Source organism: Leopardus geoffroyi, chromosome E2 (genome assembly GCF_018350155.1).
Source record: "Leopardus geoffroyi isolate Oge1 chromosome E2, O.geoffroyi_Oge1_pat1.0, whole genome shotgun sequence".
Taxonomy (NCBI): Eukaryota; Metazoa; Chordata; class Mammalia; order Carnivora; family Felidae; genus Leopardus; species Leopardus geoffroyi.
Genome location: NC_059335.1, coordinates 22,475,001 through 22,488,845, shown reverse-complemented (window position 1 = coordinate 22,488,845; position 13,845 = coordinate 22,475,001). Strand labels below are relative to the sequence as shown.

Below are 13,845 nucleotides of genomic sequence, written 5' to 3'. Positions count from 1 at the left end.
GCGTATCATGAAGTCTCGGGCTGATACGGGATCTGCATTCTCCTGGATGGGGGGAGACCCCGGGGCCAGGTTGGGCAAAGACATCGGGAGAGCCTGCCAGGACCTGGCTGCCAGAGAAAACAGCCCGTGGGCAGAGCTGGGTGCCCCCTTCCTGGACTTGTGCACAGGGACCCAGGTCTTGAGCCTTGTGGGAGGCATGTGCGTCTGGTCTGAGCTTCCTGCCCTCAGAATACTGGCCTACAGTGTGTGGGCCTTCCTTCTCTGCCTCGCCCTGGGTCAGAATTTCCCATTTTGGGGTGAGGGATAGGACCCCATGTGCAGAGACTGATGCCAAGGTCTGTGTGTGCTCCTGAGGACACAGATGTGGGGGCTGTTGGGTGTCTCTGCTCAGTGGACACTGGACAAGCATGGCTGCCTCAGACACCGGACCCTGCAAGGCTGTGTGGTGGGAGGGGCTGCCTGCCTGGTGCTGGGACACTCTGCACGGGCCACGGGATCAGCCCCCCACACCCCCCGGATTCAGGCCTGGATCTCTCACTCACCACCCACCGGCTCTTAACCTTGGGCAAGTTACTGCACAGCTGGTGCCTCAGTTTCCCATCAACGAACGAACATCAAAGCAGTAGTCACCTCCCTGGGTGCTGTGAGGAGGGAGTGAGACAGTGCAGGTCAGTATGTGGGACTCTGGTTGGCACGCGGTAAGTGCTCAGTACACGTTAGCTGTCACTCTTAGTGAGTTCAGGAGTGGTTAGGTCACTGAACAGCAGATCCCTTAAGAGAGAGAGAGAGTGTGTGTGTGTGTGTGTGTGTGTGTGAATTCTGGCTGCTCCTTCCCATCTCCATCCTGTATCCTCGGCCTGGACCCAAACACCAGCAAGAATAGTTTCCCTCTGCCTTCACTTTCCCTTCCCTTCTTTTCTCCTTCTCAGGGCTGTTTTGACTATGAATTAATTGCAGGTTGGGGGACTCGCAAGCAAAAATCAAAGCCAATAAACTTCAAAAGGACATGGGGACCAGGGCCACCGGGGGAGAGCTGGGGCCGACCGGGGCCGACGGGGGCTCTGGTGGCTGAGGGGTAGGGTGCTGGGGGCTTTCCGTGTGTCTTCAAAGGGGACACCGAGTGCTTTCAGATTGTCACTTAAAAGCTCAGATGCAAAACTTCGGAAATCTGGGTGAGAGGCAACGGGTTCCAAAACAGCTATTTTTATCTTTTGCCTGCAAGCAGGAGCCCAGTGGAACGTAGAGTTAAACTCGGAATTTCTTGGCAAGGGTTAATAATCAATGTAGATCTCCTAACAAAGGAGATGCTGCCTTATTATACTGGGAAAGTTTTTTTTCTTAACTGTCAGTGAAGCAGTACTAATTATTAGTCCAGTGTAAATGAGGTCATTTCCTATTAAGAGAACAAAATGCTTAGCCTCGCCTTGCCAATTCATACCAACTATTTTTCACACATACTCAGCTTTTTAGTTTTTTTTTTTAAATTTTGATAAAATCCATTCATTTGTATTAGAAAAGTGTAAACCATCGCAATAATAGTCGCCCATGATTACCCAAATGAGCTTTTGTAATGTGTGGGTTGTTTGAATACCATGTGTTAGCTATGGAACAATTAGGCAGCTGAATGGATCTTTAAAACAATCAGATACTTTTATCTCACTGAAAAAATACATTCCTTGGATGTGTACTGTTAAACCGTAAATTCCGGGGAACATTAAACTCCCGTCACGAGAAGAACTTTCGGATATATGTTGATCAAGGACAAAAAGACATCCAAATATCTTGTCTTCGTGTTTTCATTTTTTTTATGCAAGCAAAAAGATTTAAGGAATATTGTAGCAAACAAAGGGTAATTGTTTTAGCCCAGATGTTGCTTTTGCACAACAAGCAGGTTACAATGTTCCCACAGAGCTGATGAGCCCAATCAGGGAAATGATTAAAAATTGATTTTGTCCCTGTAATTACAGTATGTAAACTACTTAGCTTGGATTGCAAAGGAAGTGATTTTCTAATTACGTATATACTCTGGTGTCTAATGATTGGTTTTTTGAAGTAATGAAGAGAGAGCACTAACGACTCCTTGGTGTTCTGTTGTTTAAGAAAGACCATCTTTAGAGTAAGCAGCAACAGACAAAGAGTTTAAATTGAATTTTCAACACTGTTAATGTGCACATGGATTTGTTTATTAAAGAGACAGGGAAGTAATTTGATTGGCTCTGAGCATCTTGGCTTTTTTTTTCATGCTAAAGCATGTAAAAATACATGCACCGGGTCACAAGCTGACGGGAAGAAGCCTCCTCGCTCCCCTTTTATCATCCCAGCGCCTGGGCTGATACCGCGGGGTCTCGGGTTCCTGCGAGTGTCTGATTCCTGTGTATCCTGAAAGCATTTAGATCGAACAGGTATCAGATAGCTTCTGCATCAAAGTTACCTTTGTTTTAAAGTGAAAGGAGAGGCTTCCCTTGGAAGCATGTCCGGGCAGCCCAGCGCCCTCCGTGTGACAGTGTTTCAGCCGCGTCCTGTGACGCTGGGCTCCGTCACAGGGTGGCAGTTGCCACCCCCCACACGCGTGTGCCGTGCACGCACACACTCACGAGAGCGCGAGCCCTGTGTGTGCAGGCCTGGCGGGGGAGGGTCAGCGGTGGGAGCCCGGGGCCAGGCTGACGGGGATGTAGGAAACAAGTGGCTGGGTCGCGAGCGCTCCTTCTCTGCTCTGAGACACTTGGTGGCCGATGAGTGACAGCTCCTCACGCACCTGTTCTGGCAGAAGTTAGGAGGGGGACACCGGTTCTCAGCGGGCATGACGCGCCCCCCGGGAAGAGGGCAGTGGCTCCAAGGTGACCCCGAGAGCGTGGTGAGGCCAGCGGATCAGGAAGCACCTGCTGTTGTTCACGGTTCCTGGGGGGAGGTGCACACCGAGCCACGCGGGGCCTCTTGGGGAAGCACCGGGGCCTTGGGGAGACGGGAAGCCAGGGGAGATGGCGGGCAAGAGCCTCGATCGGGCTGAGGGCAAGGCCGTCGAGGCAGAGTGCGCAGATTTAGGATTGGCTAGTTGGGATCATTACAGCAGGCCCTGGGGTATAGGGGCTGTCTCTAGTTGTCTGGTGTCTGACTCTGGGGTCATTACGGCAGGGGGACAGGGGCCCAGAGCGGGAGAGCCTGGCAGAGGAGGAGGGGGCCGGGCGTGGACTCTGGATTGGTGAAAGACGTGCTCCCGAAGGAGTCACCTGCTCTCTTTAGGAATTGGCTAGTTCTGGGAGGGGCAGTCCCCCCAGGGCCAGTAGGGCCCCAGATGTCAGAGCATCAGAGACGCATGGTTACTGCATCCCAGCCCCCGGCTACGGCTGGTGCGGGAGTTGGTGCCGTGCACTGCCAGGGTCCCCGGCGAAGGGGACTCTGGGTCCCCTTATTCCTGGGGTCTACTCAGCAAGTCTCACTGGCTGTCTGTGGCAGGCATCCTGGGTCTACTTGCGTCCCTTCTCGCCATGGCTCCCACCCCGCGTCCAGCTGCACGGTCTCTCACCTGGGCAACTGCAGCAGCCTCCCCACCCACTGGTCTCCCTGACTCCACTCTCAGCCTCTCCGGTCTGTTCTCCCCACGGCAGCCAGCCCGGTCCCTATACAGTGTAAATCACGTCATGTCATTCCCTTGCTCGAAACCCGCCAATGGCTCAGGATAAAGTCCACATTTCTTTTTATGTTTTTCTTTTCTTAATTTGTATTTATTTATTTATTTTGAGAGAGAAAGGGAAAGGCAGTGCGAGTGGGGCAGGGGCAGAGAACGAGAGGGAGAGAGAGAGAATCCCAAGCAGGCTCCATGGTGTCCGCGCAGAGCCTGGCGTGGGGCTCGAACTCACACACAGTGAGGTCATGACATGAGCTGAAACCAAGAGTCAGATGCTTAGCCAGCCAAGCCACCCGGGCGCCCCCAAAATCCAAATTTCTTACCATGCCTGACAAAGTACGCCCATCCTGTCCCACTTCGCGGCTCACCATCCATGTCCTGGCCACATGGAATGTGCTGCTGCCCCTTGAATGCACCATCTCCTTTCTACCCCAGGGCCTTTGCACTCACTATTTTTACCCATTGTTTGTTTTGCTTGTAGAGTTGTTCCCCAGATTTTCGCAGTGCTTGCTCTCTGACTTTATTCAGGTGTTTTTTTTTTTTTGTTTATTTGTTTTTTCTGTCAGATGTCACTGTTTAGAGAGGTCACTGGGTCACCTTATCAAAAATCATCCATCATTTTGTCCATCGTTTCCCCCTGCTTTATTTTCTTCTTAGAGCTTATTATTCACTGCCATTATATTTTACTTCTACTCGTCTTTCATTTGAAGGTGCTCACTAATACGTGAGTTCCACACAGACAGAGACATTGCTTATCACAGGGTCCCCGGAGCCTGGACATGAGCCTGGCACACAGAGGGCACTTGACAGGGGACAGCTACATGAGACAGCTTCCCTGTGGCTCTTCCCCAGGTGGCTCTTGTCACCTGGACTTCTCTCCTGTTGGGAGCTTGGAGGGGCAATGGCTGTGTCACTTGGGGCCGTGTTCGTCCCTCAGAGTTCCCAGAGAAAGAGTGACGGTCACTCAGTGCTAGGGAATGCAAGGTCCGAGTGCATTTTGAGGAGCTGTAGGTTTGTGGAAGGGTCCCTGTCCCCTAGTGGCCTGGAAATGATTGAGCACTGGGCCAGGAAGGGCGCCTGGAACCTGGGAGGTGGGGGGTGCACGCTGGAGGAGAGGCTGGAGCCCCTCGCCTGGGCATCCCTCCAGGACAACAGTGCCCGGAGCCACCGTCCTGGGAGGGATGGGGTGTCATCTTCAGATAGCTCCAGATGCGTGTCCTGTTGGCCACACGCTTCCCCGGCAGAGTGCTGGCTCTCTCACTGCCGACTCCTTCCTTCCTGACACTTTCCTGGAAGGAGAGCGGTTTGTCTGGCTCCCATCTGCCCCAGGCTGCCCAGACCCCTCAGGGGACGCCCCGACTCCTGCCGTTGGGCCTCCGAGTGAGCCCTGGGAGGAGCAACCAGTCTCCCTGGGGGCTCGCGGCTCTGCAGTGGTAGCATCTCGGGAGCACAGCACCAGCCAAGGGAGGGAGGACTGAACCAAGTCTTCCTTCTTTCCTCCATTCTCCATCTCTCCCCCATCCCGCCACACGTATCTACACCTGCCTCCTCCTCTCCTCCCTCCCTGCCACCTTCCCCTTCCTCCCTTCTTCCTTCCTTTCCTGTCTTCCATCAATCTCCATCTCTCCATTTGCCCCACTGTCCTCTCTCCCTTCCCTCCTCCCTCCCTCCCTTCCTTCTCCCTTCCTCCCTCCATCCCCTCTTCCTTCCTCCCTCCCTTCCCTCTCCCTTCCTTCCTTCCTTCCTTCCTTCCTTCCTTCCTTCCTTCCTTCCTTCCTTCCTCCTTCCCTCCCTCCTCTTTTCCTTCCTTCCTTCCTTCCTTCCTTCCTTCCTTCCTCCTTCTTCCCTTCCTTCTCCCTCCCTCCCCTTTTCCTTCCTTCCTCCTTCCTTCCCCGCTCCCTCCCTCTTTCCTCCTTCCTTCCCTCCCTTCCCTCCTCCCTCCCTCCCTTCCCTCCTCCCTCCCTCCCTCCCTCCCTCCCTTCTTCCTTCCTTCCTTCCTTCCTTCCTTCCTTCCTTCCTTCCTTCTTTCTTTCCTTCCTTCCTTCTTTCTTTCTTTCCTTCCTTCCTCCCTTGCTCCTCCCTCCCCTTTTCCTTCCTTCCTTCCTTCCTTCCTTCCTTCCTTCCTTCCTTCCTTCCTCCTTCTCTCCCTTCCTTCCTCCTTCCCTCCCTTCTTTCCTCCCTTCCTTCCTTCCTTCCTTTCTCCCTCTTTCCTTCCTTCCTCCTTCCCTCCCTCCCCTCTTCCTTCCTTCCTTCCTCCTTCCCTCCCTTCCTTCTCCCTTCCTCCCTCCATCCCCTCTTCCTTCCTCCCTCCCCTTTTCCTTCCTCCCTCCCTCCCTTCCTTCTTCCATCCTTCCTTCCTTCCTTCCTTCCTTCCTTCCTTCCTTCCTTCTTTCCTCCCTTCCTTCCTCCTTCCCTCCCTTCCTCCGTTCCTCCCTCCCTCCCTTCTTTCCTTCCTTCCTTCCTTCCTCCCTTCCTCCCTCCCTCCCCCTTTCCTTCCTTCCTCCTTCCCTCCCTCCCCCTTCCTTCCTTCCTTCCTTCCTTCCTTCCTTCCTTCCTTCTTCCCTCCCTTCCTTCTCCCTTCCTCCCTCCATCCCCTCTTCCTCCCTCCCTCCCTTCTTCCTTCCTTCCTTCCTCCTTCCCTCCCTTCCTTCTCCCTTCCTCCCTCCATCCCCTCTTCCTTCCTCCTTCCCTCCCTCCTCTTTTCCTTCCTTCCTTCCTTCCTTCCTTCCTTCCTTCCTTCCTTCCTCCTTCCCTCCCTCCTCTTTTCCTTCCTTCCTTCCTTCCTTCCTTCCTTCCTTCCTTCCTTCCTCCTTCTTCCTTCCTTCCTTCCTCCCTTCCTCCCCCCTTTCCTTCATTCCTCCCTCCTTCCCTCCCTTCTACCTTCCTCCCTCCCTCCCCCTTTCCTTCCTTCCTCCTTCCCTCCCTCCCCTCTTCCTTCCTTCCTTCCTACTTCCCTCCCTTCCTTTTCCCTTCCTCCCGCCATCCCCTCTTCCTTCCTCCCTCCCTCCCTTCTTCCTTCCTTCCTTCCTTCCTTCCTTCCTTCCTTCCTTCCTTCCTATTTCTTTCCTTCCTTCCTCCCCTTCTCCCACCCTCCCCTCATCCTTCTTTCCTTCCCTCCTCCCTCCCTTCCTTTTTCCTTCCTCTCTTCCTTTTTTGTCCCTCCCTCCTTATTTCTTTCCTCTCTCCCTTCATTCTTCCTTTCCCCCCGTCCTCCTCCCTTCCTTCTTTCCTTAGTCTTCCCTTCTGTCTCTATACTTTTATCTCTACTTCCTTCTTTCCCTCTCTCCCTCCCTCCCCCAAACATGTACTGAGCTCTGCCTGGAGGTTCGGGCCTGAGAAGTGAATGGGACAAGCCTTTTCCCTGTGAGCTGGGAGGTGACACAGGGACTGCCCTCAGCATGGTGTTGGTGCTTGGCAGGCCCTCAGTAAAGCGTAACTTGTTACTAGGATGGCCTTCCAGTTGCCACGGCGTTGAGTGTAATGACCATGGGCTGGCAGCATGCTGGCCTAGAGGGAGGGTCTGATTACCAAGGGCCCTGGCGATGGTGGGGTGCCGCATCTCTGCTCGTCTCTTCACTTGCCAGGCACTTCCGTTTCAGCACCTTCGGGCCCAAGTCTGGGGGGCTTGGCTTCTGCCCAGCGAGGGTTTCCCCAGCTCTGCTCAGAGCTTCCGCGTGCCCCTGGGAGGACCGGGAAGGGAGGGGTGTGCCCTGTCCCCAGTGCCTGCTTTGCCTGCGGAATTCACAGCACGGGGGCCACAGCATGGGCCCACTGGGTGCCAGGCCAGAGCTGCCCAGGGCCACCTCCCACTTTGTCTTGTTGCCTGTGTCCCCTGTGTCTTCCTGTCCTGCCCACTCTCTTCAGATCTCTCTCTCAGAGCTTTCCACCCCTCCCCTTCCCCTGCGCAGCTCAGAGGGGCCTCGGAAGTGCCTGGGTTGTAAGAGGCCCCTTCCTGCCACCCCCTCCCCAGCACCCTGCACTCCCTGCCCTCTCTCCCCCTCCTAGAAGTTACGTCCCCGTTCCCCTGCACTTCTTCTTGGACCCCACACTCCTCTCATGTCAGGGACTCTGAACCTTCGTCCTTTCTCCCTTCATCTTTGTCTCCACCGAGGCCCTGCTGTACCTGCTTAAGGGCTCAGCTGGTGTGCACCCCCTCCCGGTGCCCCAGCCTCTGGCCTGCCTCCTGGCCCCCTACCTGGCCTGCAGCCTCCTCATACAATGGGTAGACCAGCTGCCCCTGGCGTGCCCTGGGGCCTGGTGCATGGTAGGCTTGAGGTCTAAGCTCACTTTCGGTGTCTGCGGCCGAGGGTCCCTATGTGCGTGCCTTACCTGTGTTGCAGGGGTTAGTGATTCATCGTCGGTGGGATTTTAGGCACTGAAGCGTGTCTGTGGAGGTGATGTTTTGGGGGGCGGTTGCTACCCAACTTGGCCTTGGCTCAGGCCCTGCTTTTTGCTGCCTTTGTGATCTGACCCCTCCCACTCTTCCTCGGATCTGGTGGTAGCTGCACCCCCCCACTCCACGGTCTCAGGGGTGGCCCCCCTCCTCCACCCCCTCAGCACGGGGTCCACGTGGGAGGCAGGGGCGAGGGGAGGCCTCATTTCAGGGACCTGTTTCTGGTTATGTCACCGCAGTTTCTCCAAATGCAAGTTACTACTTGCATCAAGGCAGCTGTTTCCTTTGTTGAGGAAGAGAGAATTCCTGGGCGGGGATTTTCCTCCCTGTCCGCCCCAGATCGAGAACATCAGTGGTCTCATGGGGTCACCTTTGCCCAACCTGCAGTGACTGCAATGACATCAGACAGTAGGAGCCCCCTCGAAGTGTTTCAGAAGGGTACAGGTGGCACTAACTTGATTTCTTCTCCTTGGATCCCAGTATGGCCTCTGAACACGGGCTCTGCTGCTGTTCCAGCAGGGGTTTTTGGGCCGACCTTGCCCAGGCAGCCCAGCCACCTTTGGATCCTAGCCATCTAGGAGAGCCCTTACCGGGGCACAGCCCCCAGTGCAGCCAGGGGGCTTGTGCTGAGGCCTTGACCGATTTAGGGCAGAGAATCTCCCATCACTGCCCCAAGGGCAGAGTGCAGGAGCTGGTGATGTTCTGATCAACCGTGTGAAGCCGGTGGGCTGGTGGGTGTGGGACTCCCCCAGATGATGTCTCTCCGTGTTCTCCCTGTCACTGGGATTCACAAAACTCCTGAGCAGACAGCCCCTAGAGAAGAGTCGTAGAATTTTGCAAGCCATGAGCCTGGGTCTAAAACCTGAGTCCGTATCCCCACCTCCTGCAGCCCCTTCCCTGAAAGTAAGGAGTCTTGTGAGCAAAGCGAGTTAGTCTTTGTAGAGCCAGCTGGGTGCTGGGGTCTGTTGTGCTCACGGCTGGGACAGGCCTGAGGTGGGACAGGCCTGAGGAAGCATAGCATCGAGCATTTGTTTTGCACTCTCTAGATTTCAGTGTTGAACGATACGGGAAAAACAAAATGACAAAGATACTCTGAGGGAGAGACAGACTTTTGATTTCTTTCCTTGTTGCAGATGGTTGAGATGTAAACTTTTGCTTTATGTCTCAAGACAGGCAGGTAGACATTAGTTTGCAAATAGCAGTGCCCCTGGGCGCCTGGGTAGCTCAGTCGGTTGGGCATCTGACTTCATTTCAGGTCATGATCTCACAGTTCACGAGTTCGAGCCCCGCATTGGGCTCTGTGCTGACAGCTCAGAGCCTGGAGCCTGCTTCGGATTCTGTGTTTCTGTCTCTCTCTCTGCCCCTCCCCTGCTCATGCTTGGTCTCTCTCTCTCTTTGTCAAACATAAAAAAAAACATTAAAAAATTAAAAAAAAATTTTTTTTTTCAACGTTTATTTATTTTTGGGACAGAGAGAGACAGAGCATGAACGGGGCAGGGGCAGGGAGAGAGGGAGACACAGAATCAGAAACAGGCTCCAGGCTCTGAGCCATCAGCCCAGAGCCCGACGCGGGGCTCGAACTCACGGACTGTGAGATTGTGACCTGGCTGAAGTCGGACGCTTAACCGACTGTGCCACCCGGGCGCCCCTAAAAAATTTTTTTTAAAGACAAATTGCCGTGTCCCTGTTACACTTTGAGGAAACATTTTCAGCACTCGGTCAGCAAACACTTTTTTTGGTTGCCAGAAATCAGTCTTGGAAGTTAGATGGAATGTTGTAAGCCAGTGGTTTCGTGTCCAAATTTTGTCATCATGGACTGGGGCAGCCACCGCGGGCTCTCTGAGTGCATCTTCTGGTTTCCCGTTTGTAGACACACCCTCGAACCCCTACTGGAGTTTCACTTCTGTAATATCAGAATGCGCAACTTCGGGGTCAGTAAAATGTAACTTACCGAGAGGGAACTTTTGCTTGCCCTGTAAAATCCTTCCTGTAAATTGGATTCCGAATTGCACTGGACCAGGTGTGGTTGGACCCAAGGAGTGGACTGCAGATCACACGCTGGGGCTTGGCTTGATCAACCCAGCCCACTGCTCCGGGACCACCGTGGGCTGGCATCTGGGCTTTCTATCTAGGCCCCCGTCTCGTCCGAGGGTGCCGTCGTGGATGGGACTTACTTTAGCAGTGAGACAGGAGAAAATAAATTGCCTAACTGGCTCCTGCTTTCCTGGTCTTGGTTCAGGAGAGAGGACCCTGAGGCCACACGACACCCCAGAGCCTGGGCCGGCTGCAGATTCCTGGTTTGGATGCACTGAATGCGGCCCTGGCCACTGAACAGGTGTGGTCAATTGAAATTTGGGTGGAGTTGTGGTCTACTGAAGGGAGCTCCTTAAATCGGAGAGAGAAGGGAACCTCAGTTCCTCAACCTTTAGAATTCTAAAGAGAGAGTGAGGGAAAGAGAGAAAGAGAGAGAGAGACAGAGACAGAGAGCGGGAGCTCTCTTATTTGCTTATTTCTTCTGTCCCATCTGGAGAAGAAATGGTTAGATGCCCCGCCCCCTTCTCTTTTTGCAGGTGGCAATTTCCCATTAAAAGGAGCTGAGCAAATTGGGTTTATCGCAGCAAAGGTCACATAGTTCCCATTTTTAAATTGCTCAATGAATTGGGGCAGTGGGGCTATTAAATGTTGTTAGACTCTTGACTCGCCTGGCAAATTGTTACCTTGGATGAATGCTGTTTACCTGTCTTATTGAAGTCGATATGTCCGACCTGCAGGATTGCTAACAGGCCTTATTTTTTCAGTTCCTGCCCACCACGGCTTTAAGAATACCCTTCAGCCAGGAGGGAGCTCCGTTGCTTTAAGACTTGCCTGGTAAGGAACATCGTTTTGTAGTTCGTTGAACTGGTGTCTGTCTGTGAGTCTGTGGCTTGTCCAGGCCGCCCTGTCTGGGTTACAGACCCCTGTGCTGGGGAAGTGTTCTCCCCAGCCAGTCCTTTTTCCTCCCTGGACTGAGAGGGGTTCCAGAGAAGCTCCGGATTCGAAATTCCCCGGGACTCGAGCATGGGTCCCAGGTCTCCTAGGTGGGATGAGCGTCTGATGTCAAGACATGCCCAGAAAGTCTCAGGACGGGGCCACCGGCGGGGCAGGGCCCTACAAGGTTGACTTCTTTCTCTGGGTGACAGCCTTAAGACTCGCCGCCCACACCAGCTGGCGGCTGGGACGGGAGCGGGTGCGGCGGCTGCCCAAAGCCACGTGGCCCCACGCGAGCACCACCTGCGGCCCGTTTCCCCATCACCCACCGAGTGGGGCCGGGGCCCGGCCCGGTCTTGGAGGACACTTGTCCCAGAGCGGCTTTGTGTTTGTCGTCTCAGACTCAAGATCCCAGACTCAGTAATGGAGTGTTTTCCTGGCATCGAAGCGGATAAAAACTTAAAATGCAAACGAGGGGGCACTGCTGCATTCGATGTCTGCACCCGCCTCGTCGGAGCTGGCCGCGATATCTCTGTAAACTCACCCTCAGATCTCATTAGCCCAGAGCCCACCTCCTCCTGACCATGGGCCTCAGAGGTCACTACACAACCGGGGAAATTGATAGCGGAATTATGCGCTCAGAAATTAATTTTACATTGTACCGAATATATATTTTTTTATTGTGACTTTATCTCGTTGAAAAAGTGCTTACTTCCGATTTTGTGGATATTAGTGACCATGGATTACTTTTATTTTGGTCTTTACACAACAGTTATATTAGAAATTTGCTGTTTTATTCTTACCTTCTTAGTAAAAATCCTTTTATCACACAATGGGTAATTTATATCCATTACCAGGGCTTTCAATCCTTTTCAGTGGGGCTGTCAGCGCCGTTGGCACAGTAATGATTAATGTGATCTAATAATAGTGTGCCATTATATTACCTTAGTAAAACATGTACCAACATCCTATTCGGATCTACCAAATTCATAGCTTCCTATAATATTTTTGTTGAAAGACAGGATTACTATTTTTCAAAGCTGATTTTTTCCCCTTTAACATATTTAATGAAATTCACAATTCTCTGCCTTAGTAATCCGGGCATGTGATTGGGTTCAGCGGGTGCATTTGACGTCTGTAGGTAGTGTTGTGATTTGTCAGGGAGCGGTTGGACAGTCTCAGGGCCCTGCCACCAGCAGATCCTGGGCTGTTTTGCCTTGAAGAAAAAAAGAATTCTGGGTTTCCAGCCTCTTCTGACTTGTAATAAGGAAGGAGTGTGTTCGCTCAAAAGGCAAAAGAGGAAGTAATTTGGCTCAAAGAGCCCTTTCTTCCTCTCCAGTTTTATCCTCTCCTCTGTCACCTGCCTTGGTCTGCTGGTGAACAGGAGGGTAGCAAAGCCAGTGGAAGCAGCTTCAGACCCTCTATCTCTGGCCCAGCCTCTTTGAATCGAAAGCGGGGGTTCTCAGCCTCGGCGCTTTGACATTTGGGCCGGGTGAGTCTTTGCTGTGGGGACCAGCCTGTGCATCGTAGGGGTTTAGCAGCACCCTGGCCCTCACCCACCAGATGCCAACTGCATACCCGGTTCCCCCCACTGTGACAACCAAAAGTGTCTCCTGACACTACCAAGTGTCCCCTGGGGGGCACAGCCATCCCTGCTCGAGAGCCACTGGTCTAATGTGATGGGAACACAAGCAGATTGGTTTTGGAGGGTGGGAGAATTCCAGCTGGAGTTACAGAGTTTGGGGGTGCTTCTTTGGGACATCTCTGGCTTTGGGAGGGGAGCCGTGTGGGCGAAGGCGACACACCGCGTCCTTTCCCTGGCTGAAACCCAGCCGCCTTACATCTTTCTCCTCCCGCCTCTGTCACAGAGCCTGGCCCCAGCAAGGGTCTGAATCTTAGCTTCTTCCACTTAAATCCCATTATAATCACGCTCGTGATTGATAACATTCCACCTTTTCAAAAGGCTTTAAAATCTGTGTCAACCAAGGATGACATTATTGTAGCGCGGGCGAGATGTATTCAAACAATTACACACTCAAATCAAAGTGGGAAGGTTTGTCCTTCTATTTTGATGCCTTTGTGACGTGGCTTTCGCCAGCGCCTCGGCCCCACAGCCCCCGAAACCTTCAGCTGGGAAATGCATGGGAAGGAACAGGTTTTGCCCTTGAGATCACTCAGCTCTGAAAACAGTTTGATATTTGGGCTTCTTAGGGCTGGAGGGTAGGGGAGGCAAGAGAGGTTGTTGAGCACAGGAGAGAGAGAGAGCGAGAAAACAAGAGAGAGATATCCTTGCTTTTGATTCAGAACAAAAATTACTGCTGCACATTGGCTCGAGATATGCAATCAACTGAAATCAGGAAAAGTATTTTGAATACAAAATTTATATTGAAATACTTGAATCTCGATACTTGTGCACCCACATACATGTATATATTTAAATCAAGGAAGAGAAGACGAAAAATAAAGCTTTTGTCATAAAAATATTGCTTGTAGTATTTGCCCTCAAATGATTTCTGCCACATCAGAATACGTTTTTGTACTGTTAGCATTTCCATAGAAGACACTCTTGTTTGCTTTCACAACTGATCCTTGATGATAACAACAAGTGAAGAAATGGCTCTGATTTACCTTTGTTTTAGGTGGATTTCAAATGCATTGTGGTGTTTGGTGCAGGAAGCATTTTGGTGACCCACCCCTCCTTTACTGGTTTTGCTCTGTCTCTCCCACTACAGCATAAAGCTGGTAAGAGCAGGGCCTTGAGTGTGATCTTCAGTGTTGCTTTTCTTTTTCCTGAAATGGTGTCTGATGCAGAATAGGTTCTCAATAAAACTGGTGACTGACAGGATGGATGGATAGATGG

At 52.7% G+C, this 13,845-nt stretch overlaps 1 protein-coding gene across 16 annotated transcripts in view; it reads left to right on the top strand.

Annotated features, from left to right (window-relative positions):
- The window catches only part of ZNF536 (zinc finger protein 536), a 438,831-nt gene that overhangs the window by 46,083 nt on the left and 378,903 nt on the right, over positions 1–13,845 (top strand). For 6 of the 16 annotated variants that reach the window (XM_045442581.1, XM_045442591.1, XM_045442584.1 and 3 more), the window contains exons 2-3: positions 10,258–10,353; positions 10,817–10,886. The exons of 4 other annotated variants lie outside the window; for them this stretch is intronic. The gene's annotated coding sequence lies outside the window, so the exon portion shown is untranslated. The remainder of the gene's footprint in view (positions 1–10,257; positions 10,354–10,816; positions 10,887–13,845) is intronic. 6 more of the 16 variants (XM_045442586.1, XM_045442583.1, XM_045442589.1 and 3 more) reach the window with 1 other exon arrangement.